The sequence below is a fragment of the Peromyscus californicus genome, unplaced genomic scaffold (genome assembly GCF_007827085.1).
Source record: "Peromyscus californicus insignis strain IS unplaced genomic scaffold, ASM782708v3 Scaffold_10__1_contigs__length_136768540, whole genome shotgun sequence".
Classification (NCBI taxonomy): Eukaryota; Metazoa; Chordata; class Mammalia; order Rodentia; family Cricetidae; genus Peromyscus; species Peromyscus californicus.
In genome coordinates, this window is record NW_026294391.1 from 94,115,869 (window position 1) to 94,143,282 (window position 27,414).

General features: G+C 37.8%; 1 protein-coding gene and 1 pseudogene across 6 annotated transcripts in view; one reads left to right on the forward strand and one right to left on the reverse strand.

Moving 5' to 3' along the window:
• Positions 1-27,414, forward strand: part of Rtl4 (retrotransposon Gag like 4) — a 355,422-nt gene that overhangs the window by 80,768 nt on the left and 247,240 nt on the right. The gene's annotated exons all lie outside the window — the stretch shown is intronic.
• LOC128117391 (jupiter microtubule associated homolog 1-like) lies at positions 2,944-7,560 on the reverse strand (annotated as a pseudogene).

The following is a 27,414-nucleotide window of genomic DNA, read 5'->3' on the forward strand; positions in this document are numbered from 1 at the left end:
TGTGTTCTAGACTAATACAAGTACGTAAATAGTCATGGTAAAGACTTTTGGAAGAAATAGCTTCCATCCCCTTATGTCCTGAAAACTTTCTGCTAACATTTCCTCAACAGGTCTAAACTACTGTATTTCTACTCTAGGCATAGGCTTGATACAAATAAGACCATGGCTTCATTTTATTTTTCTTGAATCAACCATAATACTCAAATTTCTTTAAAACCATTTTAAATAGATTCTTCTGTTGTACCAAAGTTTCACTAGCTTTAATCTTTACTAAAGTTGAAAGTCGGATGAACTTACTCATATCTCAAGTAGTCCTTAGAGATCTTAAGCAAAAACCTACCTAACATTGCCCTAGTTACCTGAAATCATTCCAGAGTACTTAATTTACAACCAGACATAGCAATTTTATTTCATTTCAGAATGATTAATTTATACTCAGGTTGCACAATTTCTTATATATCAGAAGTCCAACTCATGGAAAAGGTCAAATAAATGAAGATCTTTGGCATTTTCTACCCTGTTGATTGTTAAGAAAGAATATACAACCTGACATCAGGAATATGATTATTTTTAAAGCAACACAATGGTTGGCAAAACACAGTGCACATTCATCTGAAGTGTCTAAAAGTAGTTACAATGTTGCTACTGGATAATGAGAAATCATGTTCTTCATAGAGACATTAAAGCTACAAACAAGGTTCAATCAATGAAGAAAAGAATGTTCATTCTCAGTAGATTTTCTATTTTCCATTTAATTATTATACCTGATTGTTTAAAAAAGGGCAGTTTGCCAGGCAGTGGTGGCGCATGCCTTTAATCTCAGCATTGGGGAGGCAGAGCCAGGTGGATCTCTGTGAGTTCGAGGCCAGCCTGGGCTACAGAATGAGTTACAGGAAAGGTGCAAAGCTACACAGAGAAACCCTGTCTCAAAAAACTTAAAAAAAGTCAGTTTATGTAAAGTAGACAGATCTGGGAGCCTATAGTTACCAAGTGACTAAGAAACATACCATTTCCTAATCAAGCTGAATAGATGGAATTTGATTTTTGTGATATTTCTGTCATGGTTTTTATATTTTGATTTACTTACTATTCAATGTTTTCTCCTCTGTCTAAGATAATTTGCCAAAAAATATTTTGATTACGGCTCAAACAAGCTTTCTGTAAATTCATATAACAACAGAGAAAAACATGTACACTTTGCATCCAAGTTGAATTTGTTACTTTTTTATGGCTGTAATAAAACACCATGGCCAATGCAACCTATAGGAAAACAAGAGTTTCTTTGGGCTTATGTTTCTTGAGGGATTTAGTATCACCATAGGAAAGCTTGGCAACAGGTGATAAGCATGGCAGCAGGAGCAGTAAGCTGAGAGTTCATATCTTGAACCTCATGCATGAAGCAGAGGGAGCCAACTGAAGGTAGGATGAGGCTTAAAGTTCTCAAAGTTTTCCCCCAGTCACATACTTCTTCCAGCAAGTCTATACCTGCTAAACAGTGCCACCAACTGGAGACCAAGTGTACAAATACCCAAGACTATGAGGGACATTTCTCATTCAAATTACTATACACTATTCATTTCCATGAAAGTGAAACTCTGGCTAAGCATGATGATCATGCCTGTAATCCCAGTACTTGACAGGCTGAGGCAGTAGGATGGCAAGTTTGCAGCCACATGAGGTTCATTGCAAAAGCTTGTCTCAAATACAAAGCAAACAACAGACAAAAAGATAATAAAGTTTGTATTTGTCTGTTTAGATAACTTACAATGCATACATATTTAAGTCAAAAGTACATAGGTAGAAATGGATATCTTTCAATGTTTCCTTTCAGATTCACTTCGAATAAATTAGTTATGATTTGTCTATGAGTTGATCTCTTTGAGTTTATCCTGCTTAGAATTATTTAATCTTCTAGAATATGTAGAATTAAGGCTTTCTATCAGATTAAGAAAAATTTTAGTTACATTTCCTTCAAAGAGTTTATATGTCCTTTTTTCTGTTCTTGTGGAATTAACATTATAATAATTTTTGTGATTGATAGCACCAACCAGTCTCTTGTTCTCTATTTTTCTTTCATTATTTATTTTCCTATTATTCAAGGTTTGCAACTTATTTGCTCTGTTTTCAGGTTTAGTAATTCTTTTGCCCTCTCAGATTTGGTGATAAGCCCTTCTAGTGAAATTATAATTTTAATTATTATGCTTTTCAATACCATAATTTTTATCTGATTCCTTTTATCACATCTGTTGTTTATTGTTATGCTTCTTTAGTTCTTTCAGCATATTTAAAATAACTTTGGCCCAGGCAGTAGTGGCACATGCCTTTAATTCCAACACTCAGGATCTCTGTGAGTTGGAGGCCAGCCTGGTCTACAGAGTGAGATCCAGGACAGCCAAGTCTGTTACACAGAGAAACCCTGTCTCGAAAAACCAAAACAACAACAACAACAACAACAACAACAAGAAGATAGTTTTGTCTTTGTCTTATTAATCTAACATCTGAGCTTCCTTGGGGACAATTTCTACTGACCATTTCTTTTCATATGTATAAGTTATAATTTCTTATTTCGCTGCATGCATTGTAAACTTATATGAAAACTGTACATTTAAAATAATACCATGTAGTAATTCTGGAAATGGTCCCAGCAGGATTTTTTTATACTTGCATTTATTTTATTGCCTCTGCTATTTATTTAGTGACTTGTTTGGACCAATTTGTAGTCTTAGTTTTTTTTTTTTAAGTGTTTCTTCTTTTTTTTTAAATGAAACAAATCAGAAAGTTATATAGTCAGGCTGATATTGTGCAGTTCACAAGCATGGAAAAAAATAAAATAAAAGGACAGAGCTCTAACAGAAGCAAACCCAAGACCAGGCTGTTTTTTTCCAGGATAGAACCAGGATCAAGCCTAGGCCACCATGTGGGCGTAGGAGCAGCCTTACTGGCTTATTTTCCATTACTCCCAGGTTGGCTTGGAAGTCTATGTCCACATTGTCATGCGTAGCGCCTTCTCCCTTGAGGTCTAAGACTTTTCTAGAGTTTGCTTCAGAGCAGTTACTTCTCAGTGTTCCAGGTAACTCCAAATCTTTCCTGCCACCACTGTACTTGGCACCCACTGACTTAGCCCAAGATGGAGGATTTTCTTCAAGTGTTCCCAATGTGTTAGAGGACATTTTGCTCTTCCTCACAGGCTGTTCTGTTGCTTCATCAAAACTTAATGAAAAATTGGACCCACCACTTGGAGGCAAAGCCTGGGAGCTCTAACTGCTGTTGAGGTCCACACTCTTGAAGGCAGTGGTAGTGGTTATGGTGCCAACAGGTGAGGAAGGCTGACCAAGGGAGAACTCCAAGGGGGCTGGAACCAAGCAGACAGCCCCACACTCATGACCCACAGGGCTCCACGAGCCACACTGCCCAGTCTTACTCTTTATCGAACATGATTATTGAAACCTCTGCTCCATTTTTCCATAAGGTAAGCTAATGGTGGTGAGAGACCAGCTCCCACCTTTTCCAGGGTTCCTATTAGGAGGAAACAGGGATAAGAAAATATTAGATAGAATGATAGTGAAGAGGAGAAAGACAGAAACACAGGATAGCTTCAGAAGGATCTGAGTCAATACCCAACAGCCTTTTCCGTTTATTCAAAAGGGCTTTTTATAACAATGTCAAGGGGTGGGGCAAAAGACCTCCCCCTTGCTAGATCAAAGCACACCACACAGCCAAGTATAGAACTTTCCAAACACCTGGTAAACCACACCCCTGGTCAAATCATTCTCTTATGCATCCCTGCTGGGTAAAGCAAGCTCAGATTCTCTGACCCTGAGTAAGTTCTCACTAGGAAACCTTTGTGAGTCTCTACAAATGATCAGAGATTTCTTTATATTATTTTAACCAAAATGTTTTCTAGTCTTTACATAGAAATTCTCTCAGTTAGTGTGTAATTGCTGGACATGTCTTTAGCCATCTAGCAGTTTAAGCTAGCTCCTCTTTATCCTTTACCTCCCACTTCAAAATACAAAACTTCAAGGTCCTTTAATGTGAGATGATAGCTGTTTCCTGACAACTGTAGAGTTTACCCATTTACATGACTGCCATGGTGTAAATATAGTCCCTAGCTCATGTTTGAAATCTTTTAAAATTGAAAATAGATTCTTCCCTCATACAATGCATCCTGACCACAATTTCTCCTTCTTCCACTCCTCCTAGCCCCCCCCCAACTTCTCCTCTCCCCAGGACCCATCCCCTCCATTTCTTCTTCAGAAAAGAGCAGGCCTCTAAGAGATCACAACCAAACACAGCAAAACAAGATACAATAAGACAATGTAAAAGCTCTCACATCAAGAATGAACAACACAATTCAATAGGTGGAAAAGAGTCCCAAGAGCAGGCAAAAAAATCAGAGACATGCTCTCTCCCACTGTTGGGAGTCCCACAAGAACACTTAAGCTAACACTCATAATGTATACACAGAGGACCTGATGCAGACCCTTGCAGGCCCTGCTTGTCAATGTGATACTAATAAATAGGTGTGGCATTTATGAGGTGATTGTAATGACTGCAAAGTTCTCATGGAAGTAAGTTCTGCAAACACCCTTCATGTATCAGATGAAGTGACTAGTTTTTCTCTTTCATTATTCTGATATCCTAAGACATGCAGATTTCCCTTTTTACCTTCTTACCTTCTGCTGTATTTTGATGCTACTGGAAAAGATGCCATTGATGGAGCAGGATCAACATCACACTAGATATAAGTCCTAAGCCATTTAGTTGTGGACTGTACTTTAGGCTGAAAGGTGTTTATGGATATTGAAAATTAAATACCTGCTAAGCATAGAGGCGGGTTCATTGATTGATCTTATTTCAATTGATATTTGAAAACTAACAGTTAAAATTTAAGGTACTTACATCTGAAAAAGGATATTCAATGAAACCAATAATTAGTCAATGGCAGATCAGATGAAATAAAATTGTAAAAAGATAATGGTTTTGAAATAAGTATGTATTGAGCTGGGATATAGCTCAGTTGGTAGACTGCTTGCCTAGTATGTGTGAAGCTCTGGGTTTATTCCAGCATTGCATAAATTGGGCTACTATAATCCCAGCACTCAGCAAGTGGAGGCATGAGGATCAGGTTCATCCTTGGCTACATAGGGAGTTCAAGGCCATCCTTGGCTTGAGAACCTGTCACAAAGTATAATAAACTCATTAAAAATTTTCAGGTATATATAGGCATCACTTAAAAATATCAACCATGCAGAAATAAAAGAAAAATACATATCTTTGGAAATAAAAATACAGAAATTGAATTTTTAATTAAAATATATACATATAATGAGATGCTGATAGTAATAGAAGGGATTTTATTCAAAATACTGTGGGAATGTATCTATCAATCTAAAGTTATTGAGTTGGTTCCATTTAGGAGTGTGGGACAAATAAATACATTTTTGTAACTAAGATAATTTATCACACACAAAAAAATCTTTACAAAGGAGTACATCTGCTTTTATTTTAACAAAATAGAAAACCAGAATGAAAAAAAGATTATGAGAAATAGTAGTGAGTATTATAGGGGCAATAAAATATGCTTAATATTTAATTAATTATGAACCATATAAAATAATGACAGACATTTTTAACAGAAATCTAAATTCTAGAAAATAACCACAAGAAATATGATATTCAATGATATTGAACATATTAAAGCCTTTGTCTTGTTTGAAAGGAGGAAAGAGATATTAGATATCTTCAGACTCCCTTACAAAATCATAGAATTAAGTCACATCCTTTCTTTCATGTGAAATCTAACCAAAAACTGACATGAAAATAGAAATAGCGTAATTAGGGGTTAGGGATCATGAAGGTGACCAGCATTAGGGTAGAAGGTTATAAGTGTGGGTAGTGGTAAGTGAACATGATCAAAGTACCTTATTACATGTATGAAGATGTCATCACTAATTGCACTATTTTATAAAATTAGCATATAAGAAATAATGCAAGGATACTAAAATATACAGAAAATTATAGCTACTTATCTACATGGATTTATAGTTTGCTACTAGTAGAAGAAAGTGCACAGGAGTGCTAACAGGAGTCTAGGAGGTAGACATGTTGGTAAAATGCTTGTCATGCAAGTATAAAAATATCAGCATCCACAAAAATTATCAAAACTCTTGGCATGGTGGTGCGCACTTATAAACTCAGATCTGGGCATGTGGATATAGGATGATCTCTCATTGTAAATGGAATAAAATGCAATTGTATGAGCAATAAGGGAGACATCTAAAAGAAAGAAGGCTGTCAAGATATCTCAGTGGTACATGTATGCAAGTGCAATAAATAAATTTAAGAAAAAACCATAAGAAAAACACAGTGGAAAAAACCCTAAATCTGGTGTGTACACTAGGGGAAAAATGTCATCACAAAATTCACTTCAGATACAAGCCATACTTAAGTCAAATAACATTAATGGAGGTAAAGGAATCACTACCCATGAAAAGAATACCACTCTACAGCTAAACTGTAATTAGTTGTAAGATAATTCAGTTATTTATATACAAGATAAATATTTGTAAATATTTATTTTTTCTATGTGTATATTTTGTGTCTATGTGTTGGCTTGTTCATGTGATGTCAGGTGCCCCTGAATGGCAGAGTAATGCATCAGATGCCACGGAACTGGAATTACAGGGAGCTGAGCATGTGTCCACCAACATGGGAAGTGAACTTGGGTCCTGTGCAAATCCAGCACATGCTCTTAACCCCTGAGCCATCTCTCCAGCTCCAAGAGAAATATCTTTAAAATCCGGGTCATAGTTATATACCAGCAATTAAATGCAGAAAAATATGTTGTTAAAACACCATGCACAACAGTAACAAGGTTGCATAAATTTATAAAGCAATCAATAAAGCTAATAAAAGTAGACCTGAAGAAAAGAGAGGATTTGACGTATTAAATACCTAAGTGGTAAAGAAAAGCTTTAAATTTTTTCTAGAGTAGAATGCATGGCCTCAAGTCAAGCAAAGATTTCATAAATATGACATAAGAAGGACAAAGCTTAGAGGGAACAATTGATTAATGTATAAAAGGAAAAGCTTCTGAGAAGCAGAGGACAGCTCACACAATAGGAGATTTTGCGGTGCATTTATCTGGGAAATAATTCCCAATACTTTAGGAACATATCCACATAAACAAGAAAAAGGATGGCAGCTAAGTTAGAAACATTGAAAATGGATAAGCAAGCACATCACACAATCAAAAATCTGAATGGTTATGAAACGTACCAACTTCAGAGCTAGGGAAATGCAGATTAATGCAATTTGATCCCACTTTTCTTCTCCTGTCGCATTGGAAATATGGAAAGTCTGACTATTCCCAATCTTACTGTGCCTGTGGAGAAAGTGAGAGTCAGAAAATGCGACTTGATAACAGACATTTCAAGTGATTAAGTTGTCAATATTGGGTTATACTGAAGATATCTGTCTTACCATGCTGTTGCTGGGCCACACTTCTTCCACACTGGAAGATTCTTCTCTGATTCTTCCACACTGGAAGGAGTCCATCGGTAAGACGAATTTCAAGCCTTTTTTTCTGCTCCTTAATTCACTCCTCCTCGGGCAGCAAAAGTGGCTGATTTTAAGTTTGGAGTGAGAAACCTAGTTCCTGAAGTCTAGCTCCTTTATCTTTATTTCCTCTTAGTTCAGGTCAAGGCTGAACGCATTTCTTCCTGTACTCTATGTTTGTGTGTTACTTTCCAGTGTTCCCTGTGACACCTGTTGGGAAGGGGAACATGATAATTTTGATTTTAGAATTGCAGGGCATACCTGGCTACAAATGTAAACATTTCTTCTAGTATGAATTCTATCCATTAATAATAATCCTACTAAGGCTTAAGATGAAAAAAAAATTCAGTCTTTTGATTACCTGAGGGGGAAGGAGAAATTCTATGAATTTGAAGCTTCTCAGTGCCCAATACTCAAAATTCTCCTTGTATGTATGTGTACTAGAGAATCTCTCATCTGCATTCAATAAAGACAAAGATATTTGTAAGAATATTCATGGCAGATGTGTTTCTAGAGTGAAATAGAAAGCACTAATTTTCTCTGAGGGAGAGAGTAAATAAACACAATAAATGTGACATATATGTGTGGTGTATGTGTAGTTTATGAGACCATTTACATACATTTTCAAATATTTAAATAGCAAACACATACGAAGGGAAAAGCACAAGGGAACATTTGTGAATGATTATACTAGTTTAATAATATGGTCACAGCCTGTGGGACGGGGTAGAAAAGAAGATGAAGTTTACATTCAACTGTGTATGTAAAGCTTTATTTTAAAAATCAGAAACTTTAAGAGCAGTAAAATCTGTTAGATTGGGGGCAAATCCATGGTTGTCTATTTCATTCGTTTCTGTTTTTTTGTACCCCAGGACAATAATGTTAATGAATCAACCTCAATTTCTCTCTGAAAATATGTAAAAATGCCTTTTATCCCTGAATGTAGGACATGGGACAGTTGCATATACTTGATTATTTTCTTCCTGATATTTTTTGTTAAATAAACCCTTAAGTAAATTGATGACTTTTTCTGGGCCAGAATAAATATCCTAATAGCATAGGGCAGGTTGGGTTAAGTGACCTTTAAGTACAGTTGTAGCTCTGATATTCTGTAAGATTGTAATGTTTTCTTCAGAGTAGAAGTTGAGACAGAAAAGTCCGACCACTTTAGCCTAAAGTCTCTGGTTCTTGGGGAAATCTGTAACACTCATACTCATGTCAAGATTTCTCAGGTGGTCTACTCTTATCTACTTCATCCGTCCTCTCCATTCTTAGTTGGCTTAACACCCCCAGCTGCTCCACATAACGAAAAGTGTGGTGTATTACCTGACCAGCAGTTATCTCGAATATGTGCAATTTGTGAGTGCTGCATGCCTCAGGCAACTAAGACACATCTGCCAACCTTTTCCTGTCAAGGAATGATATTGGGGGTTGCTGTGTGCTTCAAAAGAACTGAAAGCTTCAAAGGTCAAGCCTTCCTGTGCTGCAGCTGCAACAGACCTGCTATTCTTTCCGACTGATATCTGATCTACATCTATGAAACTTTGATCTTAGTCTTCCTGTTTTCTTTTCCTCCTCTTCTTTTGGAGATAGGTTCTCATGTAGACAACACTGGCCTCAAACTTCCTATGTAACTGAGAGTTATCTTGAACTTCAGATCCTCCTGACTATTTCCTGAGTACTGGGATTACAGATATGCATATCATGCATTACTGGAGATGAAACTCAGGGACTTGTGTCTTACATATGTGTGTGTTTGTGTGTATATGTTTGTGTGTGTGCGTGTGCGTGTGCGTGTGTGTGTGTGTGTGTGTGTGTGTGTGTGTTCATGAAAATATAAGGGAGACCACAAGGGAGGAGCAAGGATCTGAAGAAATGAAGGGAAGAGAGGTTAATTGGACACATATGACATGAAGGCAAAAGAGGGGTGTTGTGGAATATTACTTTAACTGTGTAGAGATGTTACATTTGTTTATGCTGCATTTAATTATGTAAAGAAGGTTACCGGGTCCCTTGCCTGTCTAAGGCATCTGATTGGTCTAATAAAAAGCTGAACAGCCAATAGCTAGGCAGAAGAGGGATAGGTGGGCCTGTCAGGCAGAGAGAATAAAAAGGAGAAGGAATCTAGGCTGGGGGGAAGAGGGAGAGAGAGAGAGAGAGGAGAGTACAAGGGCCAGCCAGACACAGAAGAAGCAGGAAAATAGGACATACAGAATGAAAGAAAGGTAAAAAGCCTTGAGGCAAAATGTAGATGAAGATAAACAGGTTAAAATAAGTTACAGGAGCTAGTGGGACAAGCATAAGATAAGGTCGAGCATTCATAACTAATAATAAATCTTTGTGTCATGATTTGAGAGCTGGTTGGTGGCCCAAAAGAAAGCCTGTTACAGAGGGGATATTGGGGGAAGTGAAATAAAGACAGAGGGAGGACAGATGGTGAGGGTAATACGGAGTAGATAAATAAGAACTACATATAAAGTATATCTAAATATGAAAATGCTAAAATGAAGGTTATTACTTCGTATGCTAATTAAAATGATAGCAAACAAAGAAAAAGAAAGTTAAATGCAAACAGCCTTCCCTTAGTTTTCTTTTATGAGACAAGGTATTGCTGTGGTACACTGCCTGCTCTTGAACGCCTAGGCTTAAGTGGTCCCTCCTGTGTCAGTTTCCTGACTAGCTGGTAATACAAGCAGACCTCCATGGCAGACTGAGATTACATGTCTTAGGTACCTAGGTTGCATGTGCACATAAAAGGATGTTAGCGAACTTGAAAATCTTGAAGCTGCATTATTTTGTTGCTCAAGTAGCGAACACTTTTCTCTGTTTCCAAAGTGAAATCCTCTTCTGGATTTTGTATTCATCAGAATGGTATCATTTCCCCACAAAGGATGAATTCTTTTGGGAAAAAAATCACTCCTTTTCCCTACTATTTTCTCCTCAAAATACCAATAGCTCTACTGGCAGTAAGCCCTTCAGTGGGAATAAGTTTAGTTATTTATCTTAGAGAGAGACAGAGACAGAGACAGAGGCAGAGACAGACAGAGAGACAGAGACAGAGAGACAGAGAGAGAGAGAGAGAGAGAGAGAGAGAGAGAGAGAGAGAGAGAGAGAGAGAGAGAGAGACTGAGAGAGACTATGAATCCTGGAGAATATAGAACCTGAAGCTGCCCTGCTGGAGAGGTAGATGGGAAAAGGCAGTATCCCTAGCATTAGTAACAGTGAATAGCACCTTTACTGTGTTCTGTGACTATTATGCATCAGAAACTTGTGTAATAAACATATGTAATTTAATCTTTTACAAGCACAGACTGTCATGCCTGCTCTTTTCCAGGACTAGTCTTATAGTTTTCTCTTTGTCTTTGAGAAAACTATGCTCCATTGTCCCCTCTGCATTCTGATCAATGTCTTTTCCATATACAATTACATAACGTAGTGGTGATCTAATATCCAGGAACTTAGTATTTTCTTCAACTGTATGCATTTTCAGAAATAATATTGGCTCCAACTAAACATAATTACATTTTCTATTTACAAGAGAGAGTTTTAGGAAAAAAATGGACAGTTTTATCCCAGGAAATATTGATATATGGTCCATGGATAACCAAATCATCCTGATGTAAGAACGAACAATAGCAATGAAAAACAATAATAAAACCATGGGAGGACATCTGTTACACTTGAGTCAATCTTGCCTGATATAAACTTCTGTAAGGGAACAAACTGCCCTCCAAAGAGGGAAGATTATTTTTCTCTTCTCAGTTAGAAAACAATTTTTCCTCACTCTTCCTGTTGGACTTTAATGTTTTTTTGTTTTGACATAGATGTGGCAGGGACAGTGTTTACATTATTGGTTATAAAGCCAAATAAATCACATCAGATTTTTTTTCAGCAGCAGCTTAAAGGATCTTACTTAGCCTTGTACGTATTTCCACAAATGAACTCAGAAATGATTCATCTGACATCATTAGTGATAGGAATTGGTTTAGAACCGCTTGCTCATAGTACTTTTTGTTGTGCTGTATTTCCTAGCAGTGTTGACCTGTCTCAATTAAACTGAAATGACTCTTCAGATAAAAATCAGATGGAGGAGAATAAGCCTTAGGGCAAAATGTGACGTGAGCACTAAGCCACTGGGAGATTTTTGTTATGGTTAATTATCATTAACTCTATCACAGAAATTCATGGGTCTACTTCATGCTCTTTGTCATTCCAAGAAGAAAAGCCTCCCCAAAGTGCAGATTATTGAGGAATTTCTAGTATGAGTTTGTTTTCTCCCATTTTGAGTGTTATTATCAGCTTCAGAGCCTGCAAGGAGGTATAGCCCTGTCTTGAAAATTCAGGAGAATTTATTACTATTGCTGTCATACCAGGGAAAGGAGATGAATTTCTTTAGCGGCATCTGAAAATAGAATTGTCTCAACGTTGACGCCTGCTGCTGATGCTAAATTATGAATACTAAGCACCTGGCACACAATTTGCACTTCCCTTCATTTATCTGTTCTTCGTATTCGGCGCTTGAAGATGCAAAGATCACATTTGCATTGTGTCCTCCTCCTGATTTGGAGTCAGGCAGTAGATGTCATTGATTATTTGTTGAGCATTCATATCACATGGGCAACAGTAGAATGCATAAGTTGTAGAAAGAACTCAAATGCATAGAATCCAGTCAGAAACCCTATTATCTAAATGTTGGTACTGTCAAGTTCCTAACCTCATAACTTGGGGCATGTTATTTGACTTTCTTAAGACTCACTACACTAATTTTGAAAAAGGCAGTAAAAATAACAGCCTTGAGTATTTTCAAGGCTCAATGTGGAACTCCAATGCATATTCCTTGATTCGGGATTCTGTAAGCTGTGAAATGCAGGTGGTAGTATTGTTTTCCAATCTTGTCTCTATATGCTTTGCCATAGGTATACTGAGTAGCAACTTTCTTGCTTCAGAAAGCACTTTTAATGGGATCCTCCTACATTTCTTTTGGCTGAAGATAAAGACTTTTGTTACACAAATAGAAACTTGACTTCACATGGTTGTAATATTTGTAATAACAAGTATACATGCGTGTGCGTGTGTGTGTGTGTGTGTGTGTGTGTGTGTGTGTGAACTTTGGAGTAAAACCCAGTCATGCTCTTGGCAAAAATCACAGAATATTTCTATGCTTCAATTTCTTGTATTTCAAATGAAGAAAAATAGTACCAGTATGGGGTTGTGAGGGGTTTGAATGAGATGATGTATCTAAGGTTCCTAGCAGAGCACAAGCTCTCACTAAGTTGCAGTTCCTTTGAAAATGGACTGAGTCTCTATGAGACTCTCTCACTCCTAGACTCCAGTATGTTCTCTCAAGGTGAGCAGGAATTGCATGAGTCTCTGGCAACTAGTTTTCTCTCCCCAAAGTCAGCCATAGACAGTTTGGTGAAGGATTACAGGAAGAACATACATTTTATTTTGAAACCTCAACTGTCTATCTCATCAATAAAATGGAGCTAATTTTACAGTTATGAAATCTCACTTGCAGAGGAGGGGGGTAATTTTTCTTTGATGAGCTAAATATTGAGTGATAGTTCTGAGATTAAGCTCCGGTAGTCTGACTTCAAATCTCATGTTATTTTCACAGAACTCAAAGCAGTCTCTCTGAGCTGGAGCCTCACATTTTTTGGGGGTTGATGAAGAGTACGCAAGTGGTTCCCCCAAAGGTATCTTAGCCTTGCTCTCTCAGGTCTGCCCTTTCTTATGGATGCTTTCTGGAAAGGCTATGTTTGCTTTAGCAACTCATTTATTTTCTTATAGCCTTATCAATTAGGAAACAAGTTTATTTTATTAACTTATTTCTAGAAGAAAATATTAGTTAAGTCAAATCCCTCTGTCTTAGTCAAGAGCTAAAACCAAGACCTTGCAGGGACAGAATAGATAAATCCTATTCCTCTCCAAGTTCTGCTTATACTCATTTGGCAGACTTTGACTTTCAGATAGCCCAATAGGTCATGGGAATATGTGTGCTGTGGTAGTGCTGCTGGCTATGCCAATTGCCTACCAAGGATTAAAGGTCTCTATCTTTCTCACTCCTGTATTTTGTTTATCCAGATCCAAGAATCAGTTTCTAACTGTGTGGTGGTGGTGCACACCTTTAATCCCAACACTCAGGAGGCAGAGGTAGGCAGATCTCTGTGAGTCTGAGACCAGCCTGGTCTACAAAGCAAGTTGCAGGACAGGCTCCAAAGCTACACAGAGAAACCCTGATTAAAAAGAAAAAAAAGAATCAGTTTCTACAACACACCTTTGGCTTCCTCATTTTTATTGGTTTAGAACCCATAAATTCAGACTCTGGCCCATTTATTAGGTTTCCATTTTACTTCCTTAGAGATACATAGGGTTTCAAAGCCTTGCCTTTCTGGCTCCCCTCAGTGTATCTGTCAATCTTCTCAGTTCCTCATCATGGCTATTTGGTTATAGTAGACTTCATATTTAAGAGCTCCTCGAACGAGCAGGGCATACCTGCTTTCCCTGCTTGATGTGTTAGTAACATTGCCAGCAATATCAGCTTGAGCCAGACATCCCTACCTTTTGTTAGACTCCGGTCATTTCTGTGCCTGGCATTCTTCACTCCATTTCTTTATCCTTTTCAATGATCTACACCCGAGGAGTTCACCCTGCTCTTCTGATATCATCATAATGCATTCATTTTTTTTCAGGTTCCTGATCAGATACTGCTTCCTACGTATTATTGTATATAGAAACGAAAAACGATTCCAATTTCTGAGAGTCAGGACTAGTATAGGCTATGTTCACCATAAGTTGCTCCATTGCTTTTTAGAATGCCTTCTCAGAAAGCAAAGTAAAACACAGAAGCAGTACATGAAACATATACAACAACTGTAAGATTGTCATTCTCAGAGCTGTGAAAATAATAATATTTATCTTGGTTCTGAGACTAGAGTGCACAGTCTTAATAGCCACTAAAAGATTAAGATGCACTATCCAAGGTCAGTGTGTCTTTTCTTTAGCGTTGTGGAGCATTTTTGAAGAAATGAACTTTGCACACACCCCCCGACACACACACATTTGAATCCTCCCTTTAGATCCCACCTGGGCTCTTCCTTTTTGCTTTAGTGACACAGTAAACCCTCCAATTCATGGACTGACTAAAACAAATCACGTTGAATCACCGAACTCCTGCAACACCAAAGCCAGTACAAAACCTTATTCCCTGTATTCCTCTTGCTCACTCACTCCTGTTGGAAATACTGTTTCTCTATTTATTCGTGGTACTTTTTGTGACATTAAATTTGTATTCACATCACTCCTGTACAGACAGATAAAACCCAGAAAGGGCCTTGCTTAGAACAGTATGAGTGAGTAGCCTATGTAGCATCTCTTTTCTTTATTCTTCCAGCTCTGGGATGATGGGGTCTTGTGGGTATATTTTCAAGGTCTCTAAAAAAGTTTCTTAAGGTTTCTTTCCTGACTTAGAGTGCCTGCATCTTAGCATTTTGCCTTTCATTTAAATGCATAGTAAGCATAGTCATTAGAAATGGAGCATGTGTTGAGAAAAAGCAATTCATGTTGAAAAATTCAATAGTCATCAGGAATAAGGTGATTAAGGAGATTTCCAACCTAAGGAATAATTGACTTATTGAAACTTTCTCCATCCAAAAGATCAGCCCCTTCTTTAGAACTCAGATGAGTAATTCATATGATGTTCCTGACAAAGATTAGTGAAGGCCCAAGGATTCGTATTATTCAGAATGTCTTTCAGAGGTTTTGTCAAATGCTGACTGCTGACGTAGCCTCTGTGTCTGCTAATAGGGGTATAAACACAGGATGCAGTGCATTCTTTAATTCCTTCTGTTTCAATTTTCATTTCTAATGGAGACCATCTTCTTGAATAACCTGAGTGGGCAGGAAGAAGGGGAGCGGGAGGTATTCAGGGCACATAAGCCTTTCCTATTAAGAACCACTAAACTCAGAAGATCAAAAAGCAAAGAAACTATAAAAGACTCAATTTTAAGGACTTGCTGTGACAATGCTTTGCCAATGTTCTGAGTGTCAGTGAATGTAAAGAGTGCAAGTAAGGTAAAAGGTGAATGTTTGGAGAGAAGAAAATGCCCAGAGAAACTGAGATGGAATACTGACAGGGGCTTTCCTTTATTCAGTGTTACTGTGGCTTGTGCATGGGACTACCTTGTTTCCGAGAGAAGTAATGGAGTGAATAGTTGTGGCAAAGACCCTAGAATCAGCTCTTCAGCTATAACACTTGCTGAATCACTTGAGTGAATCCATACCTCATTTTCTCCCTCTCCCTCTTCCTTCCCTTCCCTCCCTCCTTTCCTCTTCTCCTTTCTGTGTTTTAAAATATACAGTCCTGATATGATTCAAATTTGTGGTGACCCACCCCTCCATCTCTGCCTCCTGAGTACTTTTACAACCAAAACCTAGTATTTCAGTTTGTTTATCTGTAATGTGGAATAGTGAAAGAACCTCCTAAGGCTGTGTGATGATGAAATGAATTGATGTGTGTGAAATCTTATTTTTTATTCTTCTCTCCATATATCCCAACTGCAGTTTCCCCTCCTGCCTCTCCTGCCCCCCCAACTTCCCTTTTCCCCCAGATCCATACCTCTCTGCCTCCCCTCAGAAAAGGGCAGGCCTCCCAGGGACTTCAAACAAACATGGCATAATATGCTACTATAAGACTAGGCACATACCATCACAACACAGATGGACAAGACAACCCAGTAGGAAGGAAAGGGTCCCACAAGCAGGCAAAGGAGTCAGAGACAGCCCTAGCTCCCACTGTTAGGAATCTCACATGAATACCAAGCTATACAGCCATAATATATATGCAGAGGACCTAGATCAGACCCCTACAGGCTCCCTGATCTTTGCAAGCCCCCATGAATACCATTCAGTTGATTCTGTGGGCCACGTTCTCATGGTGTCCCTGACCTTTCTGGTCCTCTGATTCTTCCTTCCCCTCCTATTCAAGACTCCCCAAGCTCTGCCTGATGTTTTGGCTGTGGGACTCTGCATCTTTTACTTTACAGCTAATATCTACTTGTAAGTCTTCAGTTGAGGGACATCTAGGTTGTTTCCAGTTTCTGGCTATTATAAATAAAGCTGCTATGAACATAGTTGAGCAAGTGTCCTTATGATAGATGGAACATTCTTCTACATACTAACATCCAGTAAGACCAGTGCCATTTGTTGAGGATGCTTTATTATTTCCATTGTATAATTTTGGCTTCTTTGTCAAAAATCAGATGTCCATAGGTGTTTGGAACTACTTCTGGGTCTTTTATTCAATTCCATTGATCGACATGTCTGTTTTTATGCTGATACCATGCACTTTTTATTACTACAGCTCTTTAGTACTGGGATGGGGATACCTCCAGAAGTTCTTTATTGTTCAGGACTGTTTTAATTCTCCTAGGTTTTTTGATTTTCCATATGAAGTTGAGTATTATTCTTTTAAGGTCTGTAAAGAATTGTATTGGAATTTTGATGGGGTTTGCATTGAATCTGTAGATCCATGAACATGGAAGATCTTTCCATCTTCTGATATCTTTTTCAATTTCCTTCTTCAAAGACTTACAGTTATTATTGTACAGGTTTTTCACTCGCATGGTTAGAGCTGCCGCAAGATACTTTATATTATCCGAAGCTATAGTGAAGGGTGTTGCTTCCCTGATTGCTTTCTCACTCCATTTGTCATTTGTATATAGGAGGGCTACTGATTTTTTTAGTTAATCTTGTGTCCTGCCATATTACTGAAGGTGTTTATCAACTGTAGGAGTTCCCTGGTAGAGATTTTGGGTCACTTATGTATACTATCACTTGCAAATAGCAATATTTTGACTTCTTCCTTTCCAATTTGTGTCCGCTTGATCTCCTTTAGTTGTCTTATTGCTCTAGCTAGAACTTCAAGTACTATATTGAATAAATATGGGGAGGGTGGACAGCATTGTCTTGTTCCTTATTTTAGTGGAATCACTTTGTGTTTCTCTCCAATTACTTTGATGTTGGCTGAAGACTTGTTGTAAATTGCCTTTCTTGTGTTTAGGTAGATCCTTGTATCCCTGATCTCTCCAAGACTTTTATCATGAAGGGGTGTTGGATTTTGTCAAAGGCTTTTTCAGGAACTAATGAGATGATCATGTGTTTTTTTTCTATCAGTTTGTTTATATGGTGGATTGCATTGACAGATTTTTGTGTGTGTGTTGAACCATTCATGAATCTCTGGAATGAAGCCTACTTGATCATGGTGGATGATCTTTTTGATGTGTTCTTGGATTTGGTTTACCAGTACTTTATTGAGTATTTTTGCATCAATATTCATTAAGGAAATTGATCTGTAATTCTCTTGCTTTGCTGAATCTGTGTGGTTTGGGTATCAGAGTAACTGTGGCCTCACAAAATGAATTTGGCAATGTTCTTTCTGTTTCTATTTTGTGGAATAATTTGAGGAGTATTTGTATTAGCTCTTCTTTGAAGGTCTGGTAGAATTCTGTGCTAAAACCATCTGGTCCTGGGCTTCTTTGTTTGGGAGACTTTTAATAACTGCTTCTATTTCCATAGGGATTATAGGTTTATTTAGATTGTTTATCTGATCTTGATTTAACTTTGTTAAGTGTTATCTATCAAGAAAATTGTTCATTTCTTTTAGATTTTCCAATTTTATGGAGTACAGGTTTTTTGAAGTATGACCTAATGATTCTTTGGATTTCCCTGGTGTCTGTTGTTATGTCCCCATTTCATTTCTGATTTTGTTAATTTGGATGCTCTCTCTCTCTCTCTGCCTTTTGGTTAGTCTGGATAAGGGCTTGTCTATCTTGTTGATTTTCTCAAAGAACCAACTCTTTGTTTCACTGATCCTTTGTATTGTTCTCTTTATTTCTATTTTACTGATTTCAGCCCCCAGTTTATTTCCTGCTGTCTACTCCTCTTAGGTTTGTCTGCTTTTTTTGTTCTAGAGCTTTCAGGTCTGCTGTTAAATTGCTAGTATGAGATCTCTACAAATTCTTCATGAAGGCACTTAATTCTGTGAACGTTCCTCTTAGCACTGCTTTCATAGTGTCCCATAAGTTTGGCTATGTAGTACATTCCTTTTTCATTGAATTCTAGGAAGTCCTTAATTTCTTTATTTCTGCCTTAGTAGTTGTTCAGTTTCCATGAGTTTGTAGGCTTTCTGTCATTTCTATTGTTGTTTATATCCATCTTTAATCCATGGTAGTTTGATAGGATACAGGAGGTTATTCTAACTTTTTTGTATCTGTTGAGACTTGGTTTGCTAACGAGTATGTGATCAGTTTTGGAGAATGTTCCCTGAGGTGCTGAGAATAAGGTATTTCTTTTGTGTTTGGGTGAAATGTTCTATAGATATCTGTTAAGTCCATTTGATTCATAACATCTGTTGGATCCATTATTTCTCTCTTTAGTTTTTGTCTGGATGACCTGTCCATTGATAAGAGTGGAGTACTGAAGTCTCTCACTATTAATGTGTAATTTCTGATGTGTGATTTAAGCTTTAGTATTGTTTCTTTTACAAATGTGGGTGCTCTTACATTTGGGTCATAGATGTTAAGAATTGAAACATCATCTTGGTGGATTTTTCCTTTGATGGGTATGAAATATCCTTCTCCTCTGTCTCTTTTGATTAATTTTGTTTTGAAGTCTATTTGTTAGATATTAGAATAGATATACCAGCTTGCTTCTTGGGTCCATTTGCTTGGAAAGTTTCTTTCTAAGCCTTTACTCTGAGGTAATGACTATCGTTGATGTTGAGATATGTTTCTTTTATGCAGCAGAAGGATAGATCCTGTTTCACTTCCATTCTGTTAGCCTGTGTCTTTTTATTGGGGAATTGAGTCCATTGCTACTGAGTGATATAATGGCCAACGATTGTTAATTCCTGTTGTTTTGTTGTTGTTGGGTGGTGGTGCTATTGTGTGTGTGTGTGTGTGTGTGTGTGTGTGTGTGTGTGTGTGTGTGTGTGTGTCTGTCTGTCTGTATTTTTCCCTTCCTTGGGTTTTGCTGGCATGAGATTATTGCCTGTGTTTTCATGGGTGTAGTTAACCTCCTTGGGATGGAGTTTTCCTTCTGGTACCTTCTGTATGGCCAGGTTTGTGGATAGATACTGTTTAAGTTTGACTTTGTTAAGAAATATCTTGTTTTCTCCATCTATGGTGATTGATAGTTTTTATAGATATAGTAGTCAGGCTGATATCTATGGTCTTTTAGAGTCTTTAAGACTTCTGTCCAAGCCCATTTGGCTTTTAGTGTCTCTACTGAGAAGTTAGGTGTAATCCTAATAGGTTTGCCTTCATATGTTACTTGGTGTTTTTCCCTTGAAGCTTTTAATATTCTTTCTTTCTTCTGTATGTTTAATGTTTTGATTATTATGTAGTGAGGGGACTTTTTTTCTGGTCTAATCTATTTGGTGTTCTGTAAGCTTCTTGTACCTTTATAGACATGTCCTTCTTTAGGTTAGGGAAATTTTCTTCTATGATTTTGTTAAACATATTTTCTGGGCTTTTGAACTGGGATTCTTCTCCTCCTATCCCTATTATTCTTAGGTTTGATCTTTTCATACTGTCCCAGATTTCCTAGATGTTTTCTGTTACAAATTTTTTAGATTTAGCATTTTCTTTGACTTCTATTGTATCTTCAATGCCTGAGACTCTCTCTTCTATGTCTTGTATTCTGTAGTTCCTGTTCACTTAGTAGGATTTTCCATTTCCAGAATTTCTCAGTTTGTGTTTTCTGTATTGCTTCTGTTTCAATATTCAGGTTTTGAACACTTTTCTTCACTTGTTTGTTAGTTTTTTTTCTTGCTTTTCTGGCATTCTTTAAGGGATTTATTAATTTCTTCCAATTTGTTGTTTGTCTTTTTCTTGATTTCTTTAAGGGACTTTTAAATAAATTTTTCTCTTTAAGGACCCTTATCATCTTCATAAAGTTGGTTTTAAGGTTGTTTCCTTGTGCTTCAGCTACCTTGGAATATTCAGGTCTTGCTGTTGTAGGATAGCTGGGTTCTGGTGGTGTCATACTGCCCTGGCTGTTTTTGGTTGTGTTCTTATACTGGCGCTTAGGCAACTGGGTCTGGGATGATTATGCTGTGGGATGTTCTGTATGGCAAATGTGTTGCTAATTAGTCAATAAATAAAACACTGATTGGCCATTGGCTAGGCAGGAAGTGTAGGCGGGACAAGGAGGAGAATAAAGCTGGGAAGTGGAAGGCTGAGTCAGAGAGACACTGCCAGCCGCCACGATGAGAAACAGCATGTGAAGATGCCGGTAAGCCACGAGCCATGTGGCAAGGTATAGATTAATGGAAATGGATTAATTTAAGCTGTAAGAACAGTTAGCAAGAAGCCTGCCACGGCCATACAGTTTGTAACTAATATAAGTCTCTGTGTTTACTTGGTCGGGTTTGAGCGGCTGTGGGACTGGCAGGTGAGAGAGATTTGTCCTGACTGTGGGCCAGGCAGGAAAACTCTAGCTACATGATTATAGGTCTACGTGCTGATTTCTGAGTTTCTTTGTTGGATGGGTGTTTTGTCCCTTGGTTTCTGTTTCCTCTTTGGTCTTTTGGTCTCTGTGGCCTGGATTTCTGGCAGCTGCCATGACCTCTGATCCAGTAAGGAGTCTCTGTCTAAGTTAGGGGCTGGACTTCTGTAGGCTAACTTGGCTTTTGGTGCAGCAGGGGGTTTCTGCCCGACTTGTAGGGGTGATATATGGTAATGAGGAAGTGAGTGAGGATTGGGGGCACTGAGTGAGTGGAGGAAGTCCACTGATGGGTTGCCTATCTGTGGTTCTGGTGGCAGGTGTGGTCTCTGATCCAGCAGGGAGTCTCTGCCTGAGTTCGCCTAACCGTTTTGCTGGTTTCCTTGGCTTGCACCGGTTCTTCTGACTGGTGTGGCCTGTACCTGTTCTTCTTCTGACTGGCGTGGCCTGCACCTGTTCTGACTGGTGTGGCCTGCACCAGTTCTTCTCACTAGCATGGCCTGCACCTGAGCAGGGCAAGTTTACTGGAGTTGGTGGCAGGGACACAGCAGTGGGAACGGTGTGGAATGTGTCTTTGGGATCCAAATCCAGGGTGTGGGGGCACTTCAGCTGACATGTGGACCACTTACCTGTTCTTCTGACTGGTGTGGCCTGCACCTTGTGTGTGAAATCTTATGAACAGGGCCTGGTACACAGAAACAAGTACTTTAGTAATTTAGATTGACTACTTGAGTTTCTTGTGTGGTCACCCATCTTATGCTTTTGACTTTGAAAATTTTCCATACTGTGTCCCCATTTTTGATTTCTTCTATTTAAGGGTAAACACACTTTTGTCTTTGTGCATCTGACTGGAAATAATGAAATACGACAAAAATTCCCCGAGAATAAAAAATACACCATGCTTCTGCAAGTGAAAAAGGTCTTAGTAACTGTAGTCAAACTCTACAATCCACGTAAGAGTCTCAAATTACTATGCTTAGTGAAAAAAAGAAGTAATGCCCCATCTACATGTCAGATGTGCATTTCACAAGGTGAATCATTCAGTATCCTATCTGGGGGACTTTGTTGGGTTCATTAATTCCTTTATATCAGTAAGGAAAGGAAAAACAGGAGAACAACAGAGAGATGAGAAGAATCAGTGGTGCAGCAAGTTCTTTTTAGCAGCATTTGGGTAAATTTCCTCCTTAGGGGAATGCAAATGCATCTACACTTTAGTTAACTTCCTTCCTCTGCTGCCTTTTTCTGATGGGAGCTCAAACAATCTCACCTGAAACTCAAGAGCTTCTACTTGTTTCATTTTGTTCTTCATTTTTCTTGCACAGACAATCTATGTGACTGAAGCGATCCAGTCAGAAGATCCCCCACCTTTTTTTTTTAAAGAAGTGCTTATTGACTTCCTGCTTTGACTACTACTGTTGCTCTTGATGTTTATGACAACTTTCAAAATGCGATATCCCTGTCTTATGAATCTGTGATTTGAATATGTCCCCCAAATTCTGTGCATTGGGAAGTAATTAGGATTAAAAATGTCTGTCAGTGAGTAGCCTTCATGATGAACTGATGGCTTTGAAGGAAGGGGGAGAACCCTGAACTGACAATTATCCCTTGTACTCACCAAGTGGTACTTTCTGCCATGCTATGATGTAGCCTGAAGGTCTTCACCAGTTGCTGGCATAACACTCTTGGACTTCTGTGCCACCAGAACTTTGACACAAATAAATCCCGAGTCTTTATAGGTTACCTGTCTTATGATGTTCACAAATAAGGTATGGATCAATAGTAAGTTTACAAATTTCTACAAGGTTCTTTCATTTATTTCTCTTTACATTGATAATATTAATTAAATTATTCAATCATACATATCATTTCTTAAAGGATATTTGCTCGAATTTGCCACCGTATTTGAACATTTCACAATATATGCAATGTTCTATGATCATAGTCACCCAATTACCCTTTTGTCCTTGCTGAACCACCCTTCCTCCTCAACTCTTCTCTATACTTTTACAATATTTATTATTATTATTATTATTGTTATTGTTGTTCTGAGACAGGTTTTTGTGTATATGTTTGTAACAGCTCTGGTGTCCTGGAACTCACAATGACCAGGCTGGCCTCTAACTCACAGAGATCCACCTGCCTCTGTTTCCTGAGTGCTGGCATTAAAGGCATGTGTCATCACCCCCCAGTTATTTATTTTTAACACCATGCTTGTGTAAGTATGGATGGGAGTTATTTATTACACCTTGGAAAACTTATCAGTGGATAAACCACTGAAAAAATGACATCCCCTAGCAACCAAAAAACTGGTAGTAGATCCTTAAGGAGAGGTGGATCCTAATGAAGCCCTCACCAATCCATGATGGAATGTTGAAATGCCCAATCTTGTGCAGGTAACCAAAGCAGCTGTGTAATAATGATTACAATGATCATGCCACTCTTTTCCATCCTTTTGTTCTTAATGCTTTCTATACCCTCTTCTACAATGTTCCACAAGCCTTGAAGGGAGTTACAAAGTTGTACTTTTTTTAGGGCAAACACTCACTTATCATCTCTTTTCAGCACCTTGACCAATTGTGAGTTTCTGCATTAGCTGCTAACTGCTACAAAGAAATGTTTTTTTCTGACCAAGGTTGAAAGCAGGACTACTCTGTGGGTATATACATAAATATTTAGGAGATAGTTTAAAAATATGTCCCTTTAACAAGACAACAGTAGTAAGCTATCCACTAGGGGTTATGATATCCCTAGCCATGGACTCTTGACCAGGCTCATAATAAAAGACATGAATTATCTCCTGTGAAGCTGGCCTCAAATCCAATGAGAAAGTATTTGGTTAACCTTATAACCATCATGCTGTTATTGTACTAAAGGGCACATTTGCCTTTAAAATCATTATTATAGCTCTCAGAATTCACAGCTAGGTAAGATTATTGATTACTTTTGTGTCTCAGCAGCCTGCACAAAACCTTTTGCTACTATGAAGTTTATGTGGTAAGGAAGAAATTTGCAACTCAGTTCTTATCTATGCCTGGTAACCAAAGTGTGCAGTGTTTTCAGCAATACAGGCTTACCGTCAAGTTCTTGTGGGCAACCAAGAGCAATGGCAAGAAGCTGTAGTGTGTGGACGATCTCTGGGGACTGACTAATAAGTAACTTATAAGTGCCTTCATGTGGCACTAAGAATATCATTTAATAGTCCATGTCTTCTGGAGGAAGCATTGTGTACCCATGTAGGGTGCTTCTACTCAAGCTCCTTCTTTAAAAAAAAGATTTTGCAGCTACTTATTCTTCTTTGGGGAATTCTCTGCTTAGTTCCATAGCCCATTTTTGATTGGATTGGTTGTTTTCTTGATATTTAGTTTTTGGGTTCTTTGTATATTCTTGATAATAATCCTCTACCAAATATTTTCTTTCTCTTATCATGTAGGGTAACTCTTCACTCCGCTGACAGTTTCTTTTATGGTACAGAGCTTTATAATTTCATGAAGTCTCATTTATCAGTTGTTATCCTTAATTACCAAGAGCCTGGAGAAATTTTGAAAGTTTTTACCGATGTCTGTACTATGATGTACACTTCCTACTTTTTCTTCTAGCTGTTTTAGAGGAGAAACTGAATTTCAATGTTACTTTGAAGTATTTAAGACAACATTTGTGCTTTATTTTTGTGATGGTATTTTCTACCTGTGAAGTCTCTCCTGCTCCCACAGAACAAATAAGCAGTTGCATCATGTACCTATTTTCCAAAAATGGGAATACCTTCATTGCTATTTTTAGTATAGGACAAATGCATGCTCAGTACTAAAATAAATAGACACAGAAATGCATGGGATAAACACTATCAACACTTTGGTGTATAGCCTTCTAAGACTGTATATGTTCTCATTACTTCATTTGAAGAATCCAAAAATATCAGTCTGTACCTAATCAAGGATGATCTGACTGACATAAACACTGTGGAGATATTCATTTATTTGCTGTTTATTCATCTCCCTTGCAGGCTGAGCAAAGAGTTTGCCAAGACAGAAGAATTGTTTTAAAAGACTAGGTACAAGCCTACCTTGTATGCCATCAGAGCATCTCATTCTGGGTGGATGCTGATCCTATTTTACATTTTTTTCATACCCTGCTTTGATGGTTAACCTTCACTGTGTGTTTTACTGTATTGAGAATAATCTAATATACACATCTTTGGGCATGTTTGTAAAGGCATTTACAAGGAGCTTTAATTAGTATTGAAAAGCCATTTTAAATGTTGATGGCATCATATTGCATGCTGGAGTTCCAGAATGAATACTAAGCAATGGCATTCATCTCTCTGTGTTGCTTGCCCGTGGATACAATGTGACAAGATCCCTCATGCTCCGACAACTATGTCTTCATACCATAATAGAGTTTATCCCATTATTATAATGATTATCTTCTTAAACAGGGTCCCACTCTATTTTCCATGCTGGCCTCTAACTTCTTATAGGGCCTTGACCTTACTATATGGCTGAGTATGCCCTTGAACTCCAGCCTCCCCTTTCTCTACCTCTCAGGTACTAGGAATACAGGTGAGTACCATAGTACCTGACTTGTATCTCCTTTCCAACTAGGAACCAAAAGAAATTCTATGTCCTTATATTGCTTTGTATGTGCTATTTTGTCACAGCAACAATAAAATAACTAATATTCTACTCTTTCAAATGCTTTGAAAAAACACTCAGAGCTTCTAACATAACAGTAGATCAGGAGGAAAGGAGTTATACACTTTAAGAAGATAATCATTATAATAATGGGATACACTCTATTATGGCATGGTATCTTTGCTACCTGGAATATCAGTCCAATTGTCTTTAGTATCAGTGATTCTTAACTCTCTGTATGAGAACTGTAATATTAGTAGATAGTATTTCTATGGACCCCCTAGTATAAAAAGATGAACATTAGAGCCTTGAGTCTGAAGGAATAATATATCATCCACATATTAGCAAATGTTTAACTCATTTACAGTATACCAGAGTTCTGGGAAAAAATGATTTGAAAACATTTTTGGTTAACAGAATCCTCCTAAATACACCCCACTTAGTTCTCTTTTTATTTATCCTGGTTCCAACTTGCACCTGGCGTCTTACGGTTGTCCTATTAAATAAGAACTGCCCAAAAGGTTATAATTAAAGTTCTTTCTGTAATGCCTTTCCTTTACAAAAGAAGAGAAGATAGGTTACAGACCATCAAAAAAGGCTAGGAAATCTCTTTTTCCTGTATGGAGATAGCATTACGTTGTATCAGGTATGGAAGTACCTGATCCTAAAAATATTTTTGAAGCACTATTCATTGGTTGTTTCAGTTTTACCAATAAACAATAATGGGAGCTCATCAAAGTTCTAAAAGTCTGGCTAGCATGTTCATAAAGACTCTAATCATTTCCATGTGTCCTCACCCTAGTCTTTGCTGCCTGTCAGCTGTACGACCAAGTTTCTTAAGCGTTGTCAAACATTGGGTTTCTCATCACTAAAATGAGTAGTAGTAAGATTTTTGAAGTATAGGAGAATGAAACAGCCTGCTCTCAAGAGAGCTGGAAAGGAAACGGTTCTTTTAGAGCGATAATTCAGTTAATCAAAGAGTTATTGTGGGAAGTGGTCTTAAGTATTTTGGAGAGTTTGCTTGTCTTAGAATGGAGATTACATAGCAGCACAGTGGAAAATTTGGATGGATATTCCAGGGAGAAGAAATGAAGAACTGTCTTATGAGTGTGAGGAGATTGGGGCTATGTGGACATACTTAGATGTTTTGGGTACTCCCTACATTGTTGAGTACATCTCTTTCTCATTTAAATCATAGATTATATCTCCTATTTGTAATCACACAAACCATGCATGTATTAAGTATTCAATAACTATTTAGGTGATATAAACTTTCATCCAATGGCAGCATGAGGTATCTTGGCAAAAGTATACAGATATTTAAATAAGTTGCTTTTCTTTCATTTTATTTCTTATATTATCTTGTTTCTGCAAAGAACTCTCAGAGAATTAGTAAAGAACAATTCAGTTCTTTCAATAATCAGTTATCCTTTCCATGGATTAATGATTTATCCTTAATTAGAGGTTCTAGGACATAGGGTCTGGGGTAGCAAGCAAATTCAACAATCTGACATTTCTTGAGATTCTAGGAAGCTCCCCACACCATTGAGTATGTGAGCAGTCATGTACCAGATCTCTATCTGAGTTTGCATATATTGGCTGACAGTTGTATAGATTCCACAGGTAGAACCCATGTAGGCTTCTATTTCTCTAGTTGTTAATGAAATCTATGAAGAGCTGGATAGTGTATCTTTTAGGCATTGCAAGTCATTAGTAGTCTCAG